This window comes from Doryrhamphus excisus, linkage group LG7 (genome assembly GCF_037039965.1).
Source record: "Doryrhamphus excisus strain RoL-2023G ecotype Guam linkage group LG7, RoL_Dexc_Guam_v1.1, whole genome shotgun sequence".
NCBI classification, from domain to species: Eukaryota; Metazoa; Chordata; class Actinopteri; order Syngnathiformes; family Syngnathidae; genus Doryrhamphus; species Doryrhamphus excisus.
In genome coordinates, this window is record NC_136363.1 from 16,138,475 (window position 1) to 16,153,487 (window position 15,013).

Sequence of the window (15,013 nt, forward strand, 5' to 3'; positions counted from 1 at the left end):
TTGGAAGCAACTGGCAGGCCGGATTCAAATGTGTGGCCCCCAGGCCGTAGTTTGCCCACCATTGGACTAGTGCTTATCAGTATTTTGGCCTTCCCATGTAGCTAAATGAGGTGAGCAGCTGTACTGTACAGTTACAGGAGGCATGGGCTGGTTACTGGTGAGAAGGTATACCACGGTATGAAAAAGTCATGGTTTCAAAACCACTAAATTTGTCCCTCATACCTTTCCTATGATATGGTGGAAAGTGGAGGTCAGTGCAGCCACTACATGGAAATACTTTGTTGGGTGCTGTGTTATCCACTGCAATCAGAACTGGGCTTTGATGTGTTGAAACCACAGGGGTGTGCTGTGGTGCCAAAAGTCGGCCATCGTTGTCACCTTTGTGGGTCGACATATTACTTACGCCAAGCTTGAAAACAAAACCAGGAAAATGCAACAAAATGAAGGTCGTATTCAGGAATCAAATTGCATGTTAAGTACTATAAATTTGTACATGTTGGTAGGTCTGACAGTTCTCCTCGTACCCCCCAGGGGGACCCGCCCCACTGTTTGAGAAGCACTGCCTTAGGAGTGATTAGAATAGCCACTTATTGTTTTTCTTTGTCTTTCTGTTTATTTAGACCACACATACGTGTATCAAGACATTATTGTCATTTACGGAGTGTCCATGAATGCAAAGTCCTCCGAGAAGGACTGGAGTTGGACACGCGTACAATGTATGGTTGATGCGTTCACATCAATAAAGTTATGAAAGAGTGGGGACGCTACACTGTGCTTCCATTTGCTGTCAACACAGAGAGGTGTCGTTTGACATGATGAGCATGACTGAACTGTGCAAAAGATTTTTACGTAATTAATGAAATAAATTAGTTACCGGCATTAACGTGTTCGTTTTCGACAGCCCTAATTATGTGGTTTTAAAATAACTTTTTCGATTTGACTTGATTTTCAAGCTGTGATTGCATATTATTGCCCAAGGTTATCTTACCATCAGATGTCATCCTGGCCCATGCCTGGTCACAAGCATACTAAATGGGGAGATGATCCAAACTACTGATGATCTACTCCTGACCGTCCTTCCCTGGTGGGATACAGCTACCAAAGCTGTATAGTCAGCAATATTGCGAAGAGGTCAGTTTAATACTTACATTTAAAAGATAGATCATGCCATACCCTCACTTCCTCTTTTTCACCTCCGGGAAAAAAAAGGCCAAATATGTATGGGGTCAAAGTTCATAAAGTCCTCTTGGCAACACCAAGGCAACAGGCAACGGTGTCTAGACAGGTCATGGTATCCCCCGCCCCTCAATGCCCAAGCTACCACCCTCTGGTTCCTTCCGGAAGGAAGGGTCAGCAGTAGCCAAGTGCAGGGTAAACAGGGTGGGGCGGGGTTGGCCTTTGGCCCTGCTGGGGTCGGATCAGCACCTCCACCCTCCAGTGATCAAAGATGAGGATCTTCCATGCCAGGCCCAGAGAGAAGAGAGGGGGCCGGGTCGGAAGATGAACTCTACGTTTCTGTAATCTAGACGTGTCCATGGCCCGATTGTCTCCTTTCACAGTCCAAAATGGACCCTTCCGGTGGCACTGATTACATTAGGCAGCAGAGACTCTTTTCACAAGGGCAGCCAGACAAAAGAGACGCTTCCGTGGCCCTCACCATCTGGTCCCCAAATAACAGAAAAGGTCCCGGGAAGTGAAAAAAAAAGCCCAGCCAACACTGAATAAGACTGAATAAAAGGAACGCTGTTTGAATAGATGGGATGGCTGGACAGATAAGCAAACATACAGTAAAGCCTTACACATTTACACAAAAACTGAAAGCCCAAATAAAGCCATGTACCAGCTCTGCGCATCCTTGACACATTTAGACAAAAATGGAAAAAGTGTGGTGAATCAAGAGGGCGTCATTATCACTAAACTAACTAAGCATCCATGAAAACATGAACTGACCAAATATGAATGACGTTGGCTCTATCACACAATCCTGCAGCAACACCTCCAAACATCTACGCTTTCTGCTAACTGCAATTCTTTCTTTGGCTTGTTCATGTTTAATTGAAAAACATATAACAGTGTGGAAAGGAATCTGCCAGGTAGGTTTCATGCTGTTAGTGTCAGACAGAATGTGATGTTTGAAGAAGCTGATTAAATGCTCTGCTATGCATGGCTTGTTTTCCTTCTCCCAGCACAAAGCCTATGAGGGAATCTGGTAAATAAACAGCCTCATTAGTGGCAAAGGTGATGGCGCCCTTGATGGTGAGTGCTATTGTCAGGAGAGTGTGTGAGAATGTGCCGCATTGACAAGTCAAGTTGGACTGAGCAGCCTGGTCCATGTGGGACGAGCAGCAGTGTCATAAAAAACAAACCTTTAACTATTTATTTCAGCTCCTGAAGGGCACATGGTAATGATTTGTGGGAAGAAGTGCACCAAACAAACTTCACCACTAAATTAGGACCCCCAAAAAATGGGGGGAAAAATTATTTAGGTATGGAGAAGGTATGGAAAGGTATGGAAATTTCTAATTATACATTGAAACTGCACCTAGAATACCAAATTATATAAACAGTGAATACATTTCTTTATTAAGCAAAGTGTCCTCCACACTGATTTGATTGCATATTCAATAAGATTAATAAAAACTACATTGAACACTGGAAAAAATAATAAAAAAAATAATTTGTTGCCAGTGCCTGATTCTTGAAATTAGACTTTCCTGTGCAATATAACATGTTATGCACTGTTAGATTTTTACATATTTGTGTTAAAACAATTAATTCACACTTGAGTGGCATCCACGTGCTGTTACCATTATGCCCTCTGAAAAATGTCCCAAGGAAATTGTGTCTTGCAGATACTGGCCACAACTAAGTTTATTTTTCTGTATATTCAATGATATTTCCACTATGCCTTGTAGGAGCAGGGTGGAGGCTCAGCACAGTATTTTTTAAAATACTATTTGTTGTTGAATCCCTACAATGTGCTTAGCGTCAGTGTGTTGTTAGCATAAATGCCATGTGGCAATTTCTATTATTATTATTATTATTATTATTATTATATGCTCTGATATTTTCAGTCCTGTTACTTAGATGAGCCATCTTGGCTTTGGAAACATACACAAATGAAACAAAAAAAGAATGTACATTCAGCAAACAACACAGGGAGAAATGGAATGATCCATAGCTGGCATTTGACATCTATATCTAGAGAGGAGAGAGTGGATTTTACCCAAAATGGTTGACTTCAGACGCAACAATAAAGTCCTCAAACATCAACATACAAACACCACAGCAGTCTTTTACGTTTGAATGTTTTCATTTGTCATATGTGGAGGTGAGAGAAGAAAGCCATGAATGAAAGATGTTGTGACGTGTGATGTTCTGGCAATAAGGCTCATGTTGCAAAAACAAGAAAATAAGTCAAAGACGTCAAGATAACGGCTCTATAGAGGTGCAGCGCTGACGTGCGCTGACATGAGGATTTAACATGCATGCCTCGTGTACACACCTGCTAAGTATTTTCTAGCCTCGGAGTAAAACCTGCAAAAAAAACACACGTTCACATTCACTGGATTTTTTTTTCTCTAGCCTAAAATGCTTGATTTTGCGGCAGTTGTGGCAAAAGTTGCAATGTTTTAACCCCCCCCCCCCCCCCATTACATTGCATCAGCTTAGGATTTTACATACTTATCAATGTTTTAGGTGTTCTTCGTACAATCAACCCCAAAAAGTACAGTATTTCAACAAATCTAACAAAATATGCTTTAATTGCATTTTAAAGTCAAGCGCAGAGCACATTTTAGTTTTAACATTGGCAGCAATTTACCACTCCCACCCAGGATCTCGCTGCCCTTTTCTGTGATGCCTGATTTCACAAGAATTTTTACCAAACATTGTGATGGAAGGTGCAGTGTTTTTTTCTGTGTTGGTTAGGATAAAATTGCGATAACGTATCACTAAATGGTTGTGATTTTCCCTCTGCGTAATTAGATAGATAAATAGGGAATAAGTAATGAATGAATGAATACAGAGAAGAAAAAGGCTGAGAAAAGCATGTTACCAACATGGCACAGAAAAATGTGCAAAACAGCAAAGTAAAAAAAAAAAAAAGACTAAGACTCACATGAGAAAAAAAGCCTTTCACACTACACTACATTACTACACATTCAATAACATTCTCGTGTTAAACGATGCCAAAGTTTCACATAATGAGGTTTGCGTATTTGGAAGTGAGCCCTAAAAGAAGTTTGTGATGACTCAAAACACTCAGTTTCAGAGGGCGTTGTAAAACTGGAGGTGTGCGATGTCACACATGGGCGGGCTTCCTTATATGGGCGTGCGCTGTAATGCCAGATACGCTCCGCTTCTGTGTTTACACTGTTAGCAATGTCTCCCAGGAAGTGTTTCATTCTGGTGTAAGAGAAAGCTACATTTGTTTATAATTTCTAATGACGCAAACATCAGGCACAAATGGTTGGAATTGCTGATTCCCTACCAGCAAATGAAAAAGATTTTAAACTGTCAACGACATTTCACACCAGACTGTTTTGTGAACATGGGCCAGTATGTGGCAAACTGTCACTGAAGCCTGACGCCTTTCCAAAGTTACAACTAAGAGTCAGAAGAGCAAGGAGTGAGGAACAATTTATCAGTGTCCTAACTGTGTTTATTCTGTAAGTCACAAGACAAAAGCTCTTGTTTGTGTAGCATTATAGAGTGTGCATTCAGGGAGTGGGGTTGCTAATAGCTGTTTCCCAACCACAATAAGTGGCTTTACCACTTTTTTTAAAACCCTGGTGGTCCCACAAAAATGTGTAAATGACCACATTGCATTTTACCGAAGCAGTAGGTTTTCTACAGGTAACGCTAAAATGCTAAAGCTACTTACCATTGAGAGACGTCTTGAAGTAAACTTGTTTCTTGAAAAACTGCTGACTGTCCAGTCTCTACTTTCAGATTAGATTCGGGATCCAACAAATCTGGCTGTATGTTAAAAGCCGACGTTTTAAAAAAGTCGCCGTATCAACTCCTGTAAAGTTGGGTTCACAGCTGGCGGCACAACAACAAAAGTTCTCTGAAGCACTTGAGAGTGTGACCAAACACAGCGGAGTGGGCATGCCCAGAAGCGGCAGTGAGTGGAAAAAATTAAAACAGACCATTTTAGTGGGAAGTGCAAAATCCAAAGAAATACAGGTGGAATAGGTGCAGATTGTGGAAGATCTAGAAAGCGCTTTGTGCTGGTTTTTGTGTGTAGCTGCTCTATAGGAGTCCACAACTCAATACAAAGGGTCGAAAAATGAGCATAATAGGTCCCCTCCTTTAAAGTATGCCCAAGCTCCATTTTTAGTATTCTCCATTTGAAAGATGTAGTGTAATAAAAATGGTTCAGGGGTGCGATACTGTATATGAGATACACTGTATGTTTAGGATGAGTATACTTCCACAGTTCCCTGTGGTTACAGTGTATAGCTCCATCTGCTGCTATTTGGCATACAAATGGGTGCATAGTTCGCAAAACAAACACCAATAAAAGCTCTTTTAATGTCTGCTTTATAGTCTGCAAGTTGCAGACATTCAGACACAGTGTGTGTTTTACACTTGAAAAGTGCTTCTCCATCTTAAACCTTCTTTTATGTGTGCGTTACACATACTTTAGACTGTTGAAAGTGGTCTATAACGGTGATTGTTGTTGGTCGATGAGAAACAAGCAATAAACAAGGTAACAAGGAAGCGAGGATGTAAGTGGGCCATGCAGGGACCCATTTGATTGGATAGAGAGCTGACGTGGGCTTTTGAGCGCTACTCTGAGATAAATTCAATTGGCAAAAATGACAACTGGCCACAAATGTGCAGGGTAGTTGCAGAAATTGGACAGTTTGCATAATTTGTGAGGATTGGTTGAAATCCTGCAGGGTCTGATTGACAAGTCACGTGAACGGGGGACACATATAAAAGGGAAGCAGGTGGGGCCAGTCAAGTGGAGTACACCAGCGCCGTCCCCAATCTGTAGTTTTCTCTATAATGAGTTCTTTTTCACATCAGTCTTTAGATTATGTCATCAGGCCCTTACAGAGAGCTCATTATTCAATGCAGCAAACAAGGCGGAAATAAAAATCCAATCCTATGGAGACGTAACTGGATTGGCCGTGTGAAACCAACAAGAACCAACACCTGGCACGCTGCAGCAGAAGTGGACTGTATCAAAATGATGCTGGCTAGATTCTCACATGACTACAGTTTGGAAAGTTAAAGAAGAAGAAATGTTGATCGATCAAAACACCAACTGATGAGTTAATCAATGACGTACAGTAACCTCGATCTTAACATCACATCTCCATCATCTACAAGGATCCAGAATTGCTGGACTCACCTGCAGAACCTTGGTTAGCAACATTAAGTTGTTTCACAGGGTCCTACTCTAACCAAAACGGAAGTTAACTGAATCAATTAAGTGAATCCCCATAAGAAATACAGTCATCCCTATCTACGTACATCTCACTCAAAAATGAATGAATAAATGACATGACTACGGACTATTATTATTAGTCCAAACATATTGACAGACAAGATATAAGTAGTATTCTGGTAATTACATTACAGTAATGAGACATGATATTAGATTACATTACCTTCACCAGCCATGGTATGTCCGACATTCCTTCTTGACCTTCTTCCCCACTGTGTTTGAAACCCTTAAGTTCAATTGGAGGCTAGCTAGTTTGGTAGCATGCAATTCCATAGCCTGTGCAATACAGCTGAGCAATATGTTGTAAACAAAGAATATATAAAGCACTTAATGTTACTATAGGGGTGTTAGTTCATCTCTATGGGGCTCTAGTAATGGTAAAAATTGTATTGATAAATTAATTAATTATTTAGAAATTAAATATTCTATGCTCTCACTATGAAAATTCAATTTATTATTGAATATCCTACTTTGAGGAAAGTCACGTATCGCAGTCTGGTCTGGAACCGCAATCAATGAGGAACAACTAATGTAAAGTCCGAAAGCCAGAAATGTTAACACAAAACACCTTTTCATAGTTTATCATAGTAGTTTTACATCCAGACACCAATTCAAAATGCATATAAATGATGAATGAAAGAGATGTGACTGAAAACAGAAACGTGGTGGTGATAGATCTGTCACATCATGTCTTTGGGATCTTTGGGATTGTCTTTGGGATCTTCAATGAAGGTAAACGTAACCTTAAATATTCATTTATCACTATTATTTATATGATGAATGAAAGTCACAGAATTGTGTTCTTGTGTTCTGTGTGTGTAGAGAATGTCTGTTTACGGCTAAGACGAGCTGCGTTCCAAAATAAACATGCTTCTCGTATTTTTCACTCAGAACCTGCACGTCGTCATCGGAATTGTAAAACAATCCTTACATTAAAGCCGTAAAACACAACGTGGTGAAAATATACTCATAGAGCCCGATTCACACACACACACACAACCACATGAGCATGCTAAACTAAGCTAACCCCGACTCGCTTTCATGGATTCCACCAACTTTCGCCGGTGTTTATTGCCATTTCAACCTGTTTCGGTTGGGAGGGGGCTGTTTAGTGTTTGCATCCGACACAATTGAGCCATCCGCTAGGAAATTACTCCCCTTATCCTCATGACAAAAGCATTCATTCACTTTGTCAATTTCCAGGAGATTCCGTGTTAAACAGTAACTTCCATTTCTATTGGCCAATTCCATCTGTAATTCCGTGAACACGGATCAAATGATCACACCCTAAAATTGTGTCTTAAATCTTTTACGTTAACCGAAACCACGCTAACCATGGGCAGATCCTAAGTGCACGGCCTGGTGGAAACAGATGCATGCATCGATTTGCATGAATAAACCAACAATAAAAAGATGATTGTTTTTCCTTCCAAACATCATTTTGTGGTCTCTGCTTGCTGTAGTAATAGTGACTGATTAGAATGAATTGGTATAAGTTCCAGCTCCCCTGCGCCAACATTAGAAGCCGTGCCATGTTCACACATTTGCAAAAGTGACTTAAAAGTCAATAGAAATATTTGTAAAGAGTATCATTCGTCTGAGCAATGATGATGAAAAGGACCCAAAGGAAAACACAGCGGAGATGGCTTCTGGGGGTCATGTGCTAAGTCCTATTAAGAGCCTCAAAGCACTTTGCAGTGTTTGGAGCCACGGCCCAAATTTAAGCACACAAACATGAAAAATATCAATTTCACATTTGGTTAAACGCTTTCACACTTTGTGTCACCGACACCCTGAGAGGAGTGCTGTGGAAGACAAAACACAGCTCCTGGATAAGGATCATGTTAATGCCTATCAATTAGGATCAAAAAGGGATTAACCGGCATGGTTGCAGCGGTGGGACGGGGACCTGTGCAAAGTCACTGAATACTAGGGGTCACACCCCCGACTTCATTAGGGCTGACCTTTCCTCGCCATTGTGTGAGAGGAAAGAGACCCTGCGGTCCGTTTCCCCTTCATCACCCCGGATGCTTGATGGAGGCTCAAATATGATACATGCAGAAAAGCTGCTGGAGACCAGTCAAATGTGAAAGATTCACTTTCAGAGTCCAGGGAGAGCCAATAAGTAACCTCCACTTGGGGCAGGTGGTGGTTCATCACCGAGCAAAAGCAAATCACTTTTTTCACCTCAGAGGGAAGTATGAATTACCAATTAGTCACGGTGCAGCCTCCACTCGCTGACAAGTACCGCAGGGTCAACCGGCTCCAATTCTGCCGTGCCATCTTAATTCGCTAAAAGGTCAAATGGCAAAGAGGAATCAGGTAGTCCAGGTGCTTTAAAATAAGCCCCAATTACACGAGATGTGGAGTCAAGCTCCCCCAGTCACAGGTTCATTGGTGCAAATGTTGGTGAGCTACTGGCCAAGAGTGAGAATTGAGAGATTGAGACAAAAAAAATCAACAACTCAGGCACAATGACTTTGTCCTTCATTTTCTTTGGGAAGGTCAAATATTTTTTTTTAAATGTCAACAATGGTGTTTCTATTCATCACAATAAAAAAAGCAAAAAGAAAAGTCCTTTGAACGCTGAATGATGAATTGATGATCCATTCCAGTGACAAATATTTTTGGATTCAACCTCTGATTTCAACATCTCAAATGTGAATATTTTCTAATTTCTCTCATCATCCTTGAAAGCAGACCTATTATTTTTGTGTTTTAGGCAAAACAAGATATTCAAGCATATCAGCTTTGACTATGGAAAACACTGATTGGCATTTTGACCTCTTTTCTGTTTGTGTTGGGGTCATATTGATTTAGTCCGCCTAGAGTCCAGCCAATTACTCCATTAATGGAATCAACAAGCTTCAGATTAGAGTGATGGTTAATCGATTACTATTTTGGTCATCAATAGTTTTTTTTTTATTTAAATATGTCAATTTCAGTCTCTCAAATTTGAATATTTTGACAATTTTCTTATGCCATCCATGAAAGAAGACCTATTATCTTTGTGTTTTTGCCAGAACAAAATATCATCTTTGACTTTGGAAAACAGTGCTGGGCATTTTTGCCTCTTTTCTGACATGTTGCGGACCCAACCAATAACTGTAGCGGTTTGCTACATCTATGGCTGATTACTCCATTAATTGAAATTAATCCACTAAGAAAATTATCATAATTGTAATTTTGGATAGATTTATTGTTTTACTGAATCTGTTTTTTAACAGCATATTCAAGTGTTAGAGGTGAAAATTAAAAAATGTGTATTTTTTTTATCCGATTCATCGCTTAATCAAAAAAATAATGGATCGATGAATCGGTTATTAAAATAATCATTAGTTGCAGCCCTACTTCAGATTGACTAACAGTGTTACCAAAATCCACTTATTTTTGCAGATGCTATAATCTTACTGAAAACACTTTAATTAAATTCAACTATAAATTACTGACAGACCACTTATAGTGATTGTAATTTCACAATAGAGTCAGTGCCACTACAACACAAGGAAACATATGACTGCTTTAGTGCAGAGCGACATCGCCACTACTTTTCACACCCATACAGTGATCAGCTAAAGTTGCAAAAGTTCATCTGACGCCAAAAGTTTTGTCCCAGAAAGTAAGTGATGTTAAATGTAAGCGAGCGAGGAGTCATGCACTGCAGTCAAAGAGTGCTCACTCGGGCCTGCAGCCTTCTTTGTAGTAGTTTTGGGGGTGTTGGAGTTTAGCACACGCCATTTACAAGAAGGTGGGGGGGGGGCATGAAAACAAATGAAAACAGGAAGTAATGTAGTGGCTGTCAGTGTTAACATGTTCCGTGTGCGCATACAGCACGATGACAAATACTGCAAGTAAACAAAGACTACACTCAGAAGTCATCCATGTGTGAATTTCCCCTCACGTGTTATTCTTTACCCAAAATCACTTTCACTTTCAATTTGCATAAAAACTGTCAATATGATGTATATTTATCAAGCAAACTAAACTACAAATAAACAAGTAAACAAGCATTGTCAACGATGTTTAACCAGAAAAATGAAAACATTTTCTATTGAGTGTATTTTTATATATGCCGTATATATTTTATTTAGTTTTAGTCTGGCTTTAGAATCAATCAACGTTTTCACTTCATTCGCATGTGATGACACAATTTCACAGCAGTGACAAAGTGCATTTTTTACACCTTAGATAACATTGCATGTTTGAATTTGATTCTGCTCCCATTTGCTAGAATTTACAAATATCGATAAAGATCTAGCACAAACAGTCTTTCACATTCCCTCTACTCAATGTGCCTTTTACTGGTAGAAGCTGAAATTAATGTAATACGTGTTGTAAATTTAAAAAACGACCAAATATTTTTTACACGATAGAAAAATAAATATAAAAGGTAATGACATATTATTAGAACTCCTACAAATAGAACATTTACTAATATTTTTAATATGAGCACACTCAACAAATCATTTTTGGAATCTGCAAAAATTCTAACCTTAAACACAAAAACAAGAAATCCACATGAAATGCTCACTTTGTCATCGTATTGGAAAATATGTCTGCCTCTGTCAGTTCCTTATGAATACACAGTCTTCCTAAATAAAAGGCTAAAGCACACCAACAGCAATTCACACTACAAAAATTATTATTGCTTTTAAAAATTATTGAAACGAAGGTGATGTACGCGTGGAATTTATTCAAGTAGTTTTCAGTTAATGGCATCTATAAAACACATGACTACAAACTTGCAAAACAACATTTAAAATGCTAACAGATAAAATATGACGTGCGATATTTTACAAAAATAAAATTCTGCAAAAAAATATATTAAAATTTGGATATGTATGATTTTATAAATACATTTGTTGCATCAACAAAATAGGTACTTAGCACCGTAAGGTTATATCTGTAATTTTTTGTTTGTTTGTTCGCTTTATTTTCTTTTAGAAGTTGCAGGTCATTTCTTCTCTCCGCCTAAAAGCCTAAAATGGTGGCTGTTGGTTTCTGGGTAGCTATCAGCTACAGAAACATCTCCGTGTCACAAGAAGGAAAGGGACACATGTTCTGGCAGCCAGCCAGGAAACGCCTTAAAAATAAAGACAAGGCCTCCATCCCAAACATGCAACAGCGGCGGCGAAAATGCCTGCCGTTTTACGACAGACGACGGCAGCTGCGGCCGGTGTGCGCAGAAATGCTTTGAAACGCGCTCGCATTTGACTTCTCATGTGCAGCATAAACTCATGTACTGTAATTCGGGCGGCTTGGCGGTGCCCAAATGAGAGCCTGCTTTCTGCAGACACCATCATGGCGTCACACCTCGTGACCCAGCTGTGGGTGGAGACGACAGGCACACCAGTGGAAAAACAGGGGAAGGACAGCATTTTGGAGCTGAGCCTCAAGCGGAAGCTAAAAGATCTACAGTATATCCATTTTAAGAAAGACATTCAAAATGAATGGCACGGCCCTTCACAAAGACGAACAATTCTAATATGGATCTGCACCTGCGTAGATGATGCCTGCACAACACAAGGACAACTGAAAACGTGGGTTCCTTGGTGGAGTCAAACCATCAGACAAGACTTGTATTGCAGTAGACTGTTACATCCCTAGGGGAATCATCTTCAAGCATTCCTGGAATTGCTCCTCTCAACTTTAAATGTGGCCAAATGCACTTTAACGAACGGGTCAGCAGAGCTCTTACCTTCAGCGACGTCGACAGTCCAAACGTCCATCTGCACATGACAGGCTTGCATCAGAACATTCAAAGCTTCCTGCAGGGAGAGGAGACACAAACACCATTAAGCCAGCACAGCGATTACAGTATACATATATAGTCATGCTAGCCATTGGAGATGGATGCTCAACTTGAAATTTCAATTGTCACAATGATGCAATCCAGCCGCAAAATTGACAGCGACAAGCTACAACAGGCTGCAAAGCATCGTCAATGTAATAAGCAAACATGGCTGAAAGCCAATAGGATGAGCTAGTGAAAAAGATCCATCTTCTGGACTTGAGATTGAAGCAGTCCAACCCTCAGCAGAAAGCTCGACAGAGTATGTGGGGCAACAATTCAACATAAATAATAATAAAACAGCAAAAGTAATACCACCCATTTGATTTCCGTCTTTGTTGTGTTGCTGTTTACTCATTCTCTGAAAAGACACTTCTTCTGTTCTTTGCATCTTTTGTGTCATTTAAGCAAAAAATAACCAACTTTTAATAATAAGGATAAAGATACAAATGATGTCTTTAGTAGTAGTATATGTGCCTTAAATTTCTTTACTGGTAAAAATGGGTACAGCACCAAATATCGCACACTAATTTGCACAGCATGTTTTTATTTAAAGTATCTGTATACTGCATTTTTTAAATTTAAAGTAGCCATGGCTAGTATTTACACAGTACAAGCTCCTTTATTAACAAGACCCTAGTTGTTCCTTTTTTTCGTATCATTTTAGAATCAAGGACTAAAACTAAAATGCACTTTGAACAAATAATTAATACTAATGTTTCAAAAGTATGAATACATCAAAATACATATTTGAAAATATAAAAACATTAAAATTACTCAAAAGAATATTTTAAATAAATACAAATAAAAATGATTTAAGTGGTTCTCTACTAAATGACCATTGGAAAACCTTTTATTATTAAGGGAGAAAAACAATCCAAAGCCTACATGGCCCAGTGTGGAAAAAGTGATTGCCCCCTAAAGCTAATAACCCGGCTGGGCCACCCTAAGCAGCAACAACAACTGCAATCAAGCGTTTGTGATAACTTGCAAGTCTCTTTTGGAGCTGTGGGGGAGTTTTGGCCCACTCACCTTTCTAGAATTGTTGTCATTCGGCCACATTGGAGGGTTTTTTTTTCTTTTTAAAGTCATGCCACAGCATCTCAATAGGATTCAGGTCAGGACTTTGACTAGGCCACTCCAAAGTCTTCATTTGGTTTTTCTTCAGCCATGGAATTTGCTGGTGTGTTTTTGATCATTGTCCTGCTGAAAAACCCAGGTTGGTTCTCCTTTAGTATTTTTTGGTAGACAGGAGAATTCATGGTTGCATTTATCACAGCAAGTCTTCCAGGTCCTGAAGCAGCAAACAGCCCCAGACCATCACACTACCGCCACCATATTTTACTGTTGGTATGGTGTTCTTTTTCTGAAATGCGGCGTTACTTTTACGTGAGATGGGACACACACCTTCCGAAAATATCAACTTTTGTCTCATCAAACCAAAGGTCTTGGGGATCGTAATATTTTCAACTCTGCCATGCACGCCGTTTTTGCCCAGTGTCTTACAGTAAAGTCCTGAACACTGACCACCACTGTGGTTCACTAGAGTCCCAAAGCTCTAAGAAATGGCTTCATAATCTTTTCCAGACTGATATGTTTTAACAGTGGGCAATCACTTTTTCCACCAGGACCATGTAGGTTCGGATTTGTTTTCTCCCTAAATAATAATTTTCATTTAAAAACTGCATTTTGTGTTCAGTTGTGTTGTCATTGACTAATATTTACATTTGTGTGATGATCTGAAACATTTAAGTGTGACAAATATGCACAACCACCGTATACATTTTACATTTTTAAATGTGTTTAGCAAATGTGTGCGGCACATTGAAGAGAGGGTGAAAAAATACTTTTATCGCAATGTTGGTCTGAAATCGGAAGGGGAGAAAGTGAGTTGTATGCCAAAAAAAAGACATTTTCGCCTGTACCTACAAAAGCGGGCATCTACTGTGTAAAGGCTGCAGTGTACATTACAATATGAATTTGAGGCCATATCGCCCATCCCTGTAGCAGGTTGCTTTGTATCGCTGTGAGCGTTACTTTAATACATCAAACTGAAGCTGAGAGACTGCCACGCCTTTCTCACCTTTCCATAATTACAATTCCAGTCATTGCTGAGCGACATGACGCCAGTCAAAAAGTCATTTACCAGCAGTCAAACACCATGACAGAATACGACCAACGCAATCCGAGGCGGCATCCTGACAGCCGACACGTATGCACACTAATAGGTGATAATGAAGAGATCTGTCCAGGCTGGTCAATGGATACAGCAAACAGATAAACATCACACAGCCAAAGTAACTTGAAATGTCAGCTCCCAGAATGTCAGAATGGCGCTCCTAGCTCTTTTAACAAGACCGGCACACGACAAGCTTGTTTAAACAGAAAATAGACAAGCAACGCCAAACGGCTGCTGTCATATCCCCTTGAAATGAACATCTTTTTTTATGAGTTATTTAGCACAGATGTGACATAGCCGAGTACAATCCTTTGGAGAGGCGAGAAACATATATGTTCTATTGCTTATTTTTTTATTTGGCAATATGCCTTCAGAATTTATCTTGAAAACAAAATAAACGTACTTCTGTTTGCCACCTTGCCGTCACGTATTCAAAAAAACCAACAACTAAATATTACATGGGATTCCTTAAAATATGCCTGATAATGCAGCATACATTAGCACCAATAAGGTTGAACGATGGCTTTCTATTCTAAAATGAGATTAAAAGTCAGTGAGAGACGCTCGATGTCTGGAGAAT

The 15,013-nt window shown here is 39.7% G+C and overlaps 1 long non-coding RNA gene across 5 annotated transcripts in view; it reads right to left on the bottom strand.

Annotated features, from left to right (window-relative positions):
- LOC131109212 (uncharacterized) overlaps nt 1-15,013 on the bottom strand; it is a 30,190-nt gene that overhangs the window by 13,940 nt on the left and 1,237 nt on the right. For all 5 annotated transcript variants that reach the window (XR_013627754.1, XR_013627757.1, XR_013627756.1 and 2 more), the window contains exon 3: nt 12,162-12,231. This is a non-coding gene — a long non-coding RNA (uncharacterized LOC131109212). The remainder of the gene's footprint in view (nt 1-12,161; nt 12,232-15,013) is intronic.